The sequence below is a fragment of the Glycine soja genome, chromosome 19 (assembly GCF_004193775.1).
Source record: "Glycine soja cultivar W05 chromosome 19, ASM419377v2, whole genome shotgun sequence".
NCBI classification, from domain to species: Eukaryota; Viridiplantae; Streptophyta; class Magnoliopsida; order Fabales; family Fabaceae; genus Glycine; species Glycine soja.
This window is the reverse complement of record NC_041020.1, coordinates 36,594,618-36,602,543: the sequence shown is the minus strand read 5'-3', so window position 1 is coordinate 36,602,543 and position 7,926 is coordinate 36,594,618.

The window sequence follows — 7,926 nt, the reverse complement described above, 5'->3', positions numbered from 1 at the left end:
GAAAGTGAAACAACACCCGCAACTATATTTATTATTGTTTTTAAAAAATAAAACAAGTTTCAAGTTTATCGTTGCTCTTCACCTCGAGCAACCTTCGCTCCTTCGTGCCAAAACGTATCGAGACCCTAGCAGCCACTGCCTATCGGTGTTGAATCGATGACTCAAGCTATGACAGCTACCCTAGGATGCTCTTTTTTCTTCTTCCACCCCTTGCTCGCGAACTATATGGAGTTCCGTGTGTGATGGGGCTGTTCAGCTCCCCTAGCTGCGTAAAGAATGGACTCAGACAAGTGCAACAGATTTGGAACCTCAAAGTGGAACTAGAATGACATCGTTAATGACCTCAAACTGGAACCTTGAAGCTAGATATGGAATCTAAAAGCGTAGATCTCAGAGCTTCAGCCGCACATCTACAACGGTGGGGAGGAGGCGAAACTGTTGGGGGCTTTGTTGTCAAGGTGTGACGCTGATGATTAAGGGGTGGCAAGGGTGGAGGAAGAAAAAGGAGAAAGGGGTTAGTTGTGGGTGGTGGAGCTCGGAGCGGAAAAATGTTGTTGACGGTGATGGTGGTTAAGGTGGAAGGGTGCGACTTTACTAGAACAAGGATCAAGGAAACACGTTGATTTAAAAAACCTAGTAGTTGATAGGAATGTACCGGAGTGAATGGGAAGGGCGCGAGATGAAGAAAGGGCGACATTGAGAATGGAACAGCCTATCGTGAGAGTGAGAGTGAAGCAGAGTGTGAGTGGGTGAAACACGGGAGTACTTTCCCGAGAAACAAAGAATAACAAAGGTCTGGCCCTGTGTGCAGTGGTAATTAATTTCTGGGAACGAAGACGGTTTTCTCTTAAAACTGTCATTGTTGTTTTCCAACAATTACAAAATTGTCACTCAAGTATATTCTAAGATGATTATAATAACTGTCTTAGAATATGCATTGTAAAAAGCAATTTTCAGGTATCCTAATTACAAGTTTTCCATCACGTCACATTCTAAGACGGTCTCAAATAATCGTCTTAGAATGTGCGTCGCAAAAAACTTCTTTTGTAGTAGTGAATATTTTTAAGGCAAACAATCTCAGGGTTGAGATTAAGTTGCTATAAAACCTGATGAGGCTATAAAAAATACTTGTTTTAGACATGGTGGAGCTCGAAGTGGAAAGATGTTGTTGTCGGTGATGGTGGTTAGGGCGGGACTTTATTGGAACAAGGATCAAGGAAACATGTTGATTTGGGAAACCTAGTAGTCGATAGGAACGTACCAGAGTGAATGGGAAGGGAACGAGAGGAAGAAAGGATGACATTGAGAATGGAAGAGCCTATCGTGAGAGTGAGAGTGAAGCAAAGTGTGAGTGGGTGAAACACGGGAGTACTTTCCCGAGAAACAAAGAATAACAAAGGTCTGACCCTGTGTGCAGTAGTAATTAATTTTTGGGAACGAAGGCGGTTTTCTCTTAAAACCGTCGTTGTTGTTTTTCCAATAATTACAAAATTGTCACTCAAGTATATTCTAAGATGATTATTAATAACCGTCTTAGAATATGCGTTGTAAAAAGCAATTTTCAGGTATCCTAATTACAAGTGTGCCACCGTGTCACATTCTAAGACGGTCCAAGATAACCGTCTTATAATGTGCGTCGCAAAAAGCTTTTTTTCTAGTAGTGAATATTTTTAAGTCAAACAATCTTAGGGTTGAGATTAAGTTGTTATAAAACCTGACGAGGCTATAAAAAATACTTGTTTTAGACATGGTGGGTTAGCAGAAATCTTTCTAGTACAAGAGACTTGGAATTAGTCTTTCTAGTACAATTTTAAAACTATTGTGTTTATCTCTTCTTTATTCATGTTTTACAGATAAAATTAGGGTATTTAGGATCTTTTTTTACCAAGCTATATAAGAAGTTAGGGGGGGACTATGAGGAAATTTCAAAGAAATTTAAAAGATCAAAGAACAACTCAAGTTAATTAAGAACAAGTCAAGAGTTCAAGAAAATAATCAAGAAGAATTCAAGACTCAAGAAGAAAGCCTAGAATCAAGAATCAAGATTCAAGGTTCAAGATCTCAAGATTCAAGAATAAAGAAAAGACTCAATCAAGATAAGTATTAAAAAGTTTTTCAAAACTTTGAATAGCACATGAGTTTTTGACAAAACCTTTTACCAAAGAGTTTTTACTCTCTGGTAATCGATTACCATATTGTTGTAATCGATTACCAATAGCAAAATGAGTTTGAAAAAGTTTTCAAACTGAATTTACAATGCTCCAATTATTTTCAAAATGTTGTAATCGATTACAATGTTTTGGTAATCGATTACCAGTGCCCTTGAACGTTGAAATTCAAATTCAAAGGTGAAGAGTCACATCCTTTCACTTAAAAGCTTTGTGTAATCGATTACACTAATTTGGTAATCGATTACCAGTGACTGTTTCTGATAAATCAAAAGATGTAACTCTTCAAAAAGATTTTTGACTTTTTCAAATTGGTTTTAAGTTTTTCTAAAAGTTATAACTCTTCTGAATGGTCTTCTTGACCAGACATGGAGAGTCTATAAAAGCAAGGCTTTGTTTTGCATTTCAACAATCTTGAACACTTATTCATACAATCCTTTACAAGCCTTGAATCTCTTTGAACGTCTTCTTCTTCTTTGTACCAAAAGCTTTCTGAAGTTTTCTGGTTTTCCAAACCTTGAAAACTTGTGCTATTCATCTTTTCATTCTCTTCTCCCTTTGCCAAAAAGAATTCACCAAGGACTAACCGCCTGAATTCTTTTTGTGTCTCTCTTCTCCCTTTTATAAAAGTGTTCAAAGGACTAACCGCCTGAATTCTTTTGTGTCTCCCTTCTCCGTTGTCAAAGAATTCAAAACGACACAGTCTGAGAATTCTTTTGATTCTTCCCTTTCCCTAATACAAAAGTGTTCAAAGGACTAACCGCCTGAGAATTCTTTTGTATCCCCATTCACAAAGTATCAAAGGTTTAACAGCCTAAGATCTTTGTCTTAACACATTGGAGGGTACATCCTTTGTGATACAAGTAGAGGGTACATCTACTTGGGTTTGACTGAGAACAAGAGAGGGTACATCTCTTGTGGATCAGTTCTAGTGGAGGGTACATCCACTAGGGTTTCAAAGAGAACAAGGGAGGGTACATCCCTTGTGGATATTTGCTTGTAAAAGGATTTTTACAAGGTTGAAAGAAATCTCAAGGACCATAGGTCGCTTGGGGACTGGATGTAGGCACGGGTTGTTGCCGAACCAGTATAAAAACTCGTGTGTGTTTGTTTCCTTCTTCCCTACTCTTCTATTTTCTTTGAAATCTCCTCATTTTTTCCTCTCTAACTTTATATATAACTTGCTAAAGAAAGCCTAAAACTGGTTTGTCTTCACTATCAATAATAATATGTAATACACACTAAGGGATTTTGTAAGCTTGTAACACAATATCATTTGCTCTAATTTTCATTGTCATGCAACATTAAATTAATGCAATGTGCCACACAAGGGGACCAATATAATTTCAAGAACTCAACTTCCAACAACTTACCAACAACAATATAATTTGCAACAATATCTATGACTAAGTGAATAATATCTTCAAGGTTAACATACTACCCCCTTAAAATCTTATATAAATTTTCTGCAAATTTAGAAGCATAATAAGTATCCATAAACTTTAAAAAAATAGTTTCTTTATAGAAAAAAAACTAAAATGTTAATTATAGTCTACCTTCAACAATTATTCCACTTACCTACTATAAAAGTACAACTAGTTTGTTTCCAAACCTCACGATACTTTTCAGCAAGTTTCTTCACATCATATTCCACTTATTTAATAAATAATCACAAACATTATGAAAACTTGGACCTTTATATCTTGGACATATGCTACAAAAAGCATGAGTCATAGGCTAGTAATAAGTTGAATTAATTGAATTGGAAGGCACAAAGGCATCAATAATCCATTTTGCAAAAGCAAGAGGTAACATTTTTCTACCATTTTTTTTATAGTTTGCAACACACTTTTTTAAGGTTGTTGGGCTCCAAGAGTTGTTCTAGGTGCAAAGTGATAACCTATGTGGCAATGTTTGCATTAAAGTCTAGTTTGAGTTCAATATTTCTTGTATAGTGTTTTTTTTTTTATATTTCATACGGTGTTCTTAGGTAATTTCATCAAAAGCTTTGGATATGTAAGGATGTGTTTGATTTGCATTTTCATTTTCTGAAAACTGTTTTCATTTTCAAAAGATTAAAATTCTGAAAACATGTTTGATTTGACTTCTTGTTTTCTGCTTTCAAGAAATAAAAACACTGAAAATGTATTTTCAAAAGAAAATGTATTTTTATATTTGCTTAAAATTATATTCTTTGTCACTGTATTTTAATTTTATCCAAAATGAGGTTCCTGGTTTCAACTGAAAATACTGAAAATGAGATTTTATTATTTCCAGCTTTTGGTTCATTCGAGAAAACATTTTCACGGAAAATGAAAACAAAAATTCAACCAAACACATTTTAATCACCATTTTATATTTCCAATGAAAACAAAAACAGAAAACAACCAAACCAAACACCCCCTAATATTTTCAACTTCAAAATTTACTAGCAGGAATAAATAGTGGGTGTATATTCAGACTACTTTAAGGAATATCTATAGTATCCAAATGAGAAACAAATAGATGCTAAAGGAGGATGTTAAATATAATCATTATTCATATGTATATTATCCACATAAAAAACATAATAAGCAAACAACTACTGTCCAAAAATGAATCAATAGCATGTAACCTATGCTTTATTGATCCATGAACGACAAGTTATAAATACAAATTGATTTATCTTCCATTTTCTTGAGTGAGAAAAAATCTTGAAATCTAGCCTCAGAGGATTTGAACATGAGTTGTAAAAATATGGAATAGAAAGTAGAGAAAGGGATATTTATGCAAATTTTAGTTCAATTGGAATGAAATTTTTGTTGAGTTATAAAAGCACAAAGCACAAACCATACATAGAAGAGGAAGGTAAGTGCATGCACCACACCAAACAACGAACATAATGAGCAATTTTGGTGCATTTGTGCAAGTTTGACGCATTACTATATATATTTTGGTGACAATGCCATCATTGAGGTATGTTGATGCAATGAGTGATTTTGAAGAGTGCATCATTTACTGAGAGATACAGTGGTGGGGTTCACAAATCATAAATGTGATCCAAGCACATATTCTTTTGAGATTTTTGGGACAATGTCTAATGACGACGTTTTGGTCTAAGAAATAAAATAATATTTGCATGACCTAATCAGGTCACCAATTCAACTTGTAAACTCTCTAAGTCACACCAAGTCACACTAATTTAGTTGTTTGCATCTTCTGTTAAGTAATTCGGGTTGGGTTGGTGACTGCCCACACGAGGACGAGAGTTTGTTTTTGAGATTTTTGGGACAATGCTTAATGATGACATGGTCTAAAAAATAAAACAAAACTTGCATGACCTAATCAGGTCACAAATTCAAATTATATACTCGTCAAGTCACACCAAGTCGCACCAATTTAGTTGTTTGCATCTTCCAGTAAGCAACTTGGGCTGGGTAGGTGACTGGTTCTCAGGAGAACTAGTCTAACTAGTTGGTATGAGCTTAGTCTAATAACATTGTCTACAACATGTCATAAACAAATCAAATATCACACCAAAACTCAAATGATTAAGTAACTAATATAATCAAATCAAACAAGTAATGGTAAGGATAACCAGATAAAGAAGGAGACGAAGACATAATCAAATTGATTAAAGGCCATAATTAGACATGAAATCATGATAAAGAAGAGTCATATTAATTAATAAGTACACAATCAAATTCAGTGTTCAATCAAATAAAGACATTAAACTCATGAAATATTTCACTGATGAGATAGTCAAATAAGAAAATAATCAAATTAATGTATGGAATATTATAAGATAATCAAATTAATTTAGGATACATAAGCATGATAAAGAAATCAATTTAAGTATAAGACTTACCTCAATGGTAATCAACTTTCGTTTAATTTGCCAAAAAGTCCCTTAGGAATTGATATCCATATGAAATAAGTACCTTTTTAGCTCTCCAAGTAAGATATTTATGTTCAATATGTTGTGCTTTAAAATTCTACTATCCCAGGAAAATGAATAAGGTATAAAGCCTAAAAATTCTTATATTAGATATATATTTCATTTCTTTTCATTATTCATATGAAAAACTTGCAGTTGGATTATCATACAATCAATGAGATAAAATTAACATTAAACCATAATTGCTTTGCAAAAAAACCATTAAACCATGATTAAACCATAAAGGTTGTATCTAAGAAGCAACAAAAACAAAAGGCACAAGATTGAAAGGGTAGAAAATGTATTACATTAACAAGCACAAGTAGACTTTGTAATTCATGATGGAGAATTAATTGAAAGAAATAATAAAAATGAAAGCAAAACAAAATTAGTTTTTAAAAGTTGTATTGCATGAATATAGTAGAACAAATTAATAGGATGGGTGTTTAGGAGGGTACAAATTGAAGCCTAAAAAAAGTAAAGAAATGTATTTCAAGTTTTGATTTTTATAAAAAGTTACAAAGAAAATCAATTTGTACCTAGGTGGCATAAATCGAAAATGGGAATAAAAAAAAGTGCAATATAAAGGTTCCATATGAGGCATCAATACTTGCTAAGTCGAAAATGGGAAGTTGAAAGCATGAAATGACAAACCCATGCAAATCTAAACCCAAGCTTATATAATGGTTATATAGGGTTTTTCTCATGTTCTCTATATTGTCACTTCCCATAAGCAAAAGTTACAATTTTAGAAAAAGGATTTGAGCAACAATAGAAATTAAAAATGATATCAAAGCAAATCTTTCTTCCAATACGATGTGGTTCGAGGACAAACCAGAGGAAAACTGGTGGACATGTAACACCCCACGCGAATCGCATTGGAATGAGAGAGGTCCAAAGAATTTCCAGGTATGAGACTATATAATTGAGGATGACAAAAAAGAGCTAATTGGTGCTACATATACCAACAAGATGCATATACTTTTTGGTAGCCTATTAAGAACTTCAAAGTTAAACATGCTTAGCTTGGATCAATTATGGAATGAGTAACATTCTCGAAATTTTTCCAGAAAGTGTGTTAGTGAGAATAAAACATGCTAAAAAATCTCATGTTGGTTTGTGGGGACAATCATTGATTTTGAAAGTAGCCAAAACAAATTGTCAAGGTCTCAGAAAAACTACCTTTGGAAGTATCTAACCAACAAGGATATTAAGTGAAATGTCATTGTGTGAAGTGTTGTAGTGTGTGAGCATTCGAGATGTCAACAATAAGGGACATTACACAACTCATGTGAGGTGAGAGTGACATCATAGAGATCCTAGGGTTTTAGACGATTGGAGATTAAATATTGTATTGAAATTTAGGGTTACTTACACTCATGCACTTATGTGAGGTGAATATGGACATTAGGTTGTTTCATCCATTTGTAGTGTACATGGGAGACTATTGGACTTGGTCATATGGGCTTTGATATTATATGTAAGCAAGCATTCAATCTTAGGGAGTTGTTATTGACACTATCAAAATTGCTAATGGAATTACCTATATGGATGCCTTTTAGCATTATTCCAAAAATGTTTTTTTTTATAAAAACACAATGAAATCATGATTTTGTTGTGTATTTTTTGGGGTAAAAAAATTGCAAAACGAAATTATGATTTTATATTTTTGCGGATGAAAAAATTACATAACAAAATCATAATTCCATTGTATATTTTTTGGGGTGAAAAAAAATTACACAACAGAAACATGATTTCATTATGTAATTTTTTTCACCTCCAAAAAAAGTACTCAACAAAATTATGATTTTGTTGTGTATTTTTTTTGTCCCCAAAAAGTAC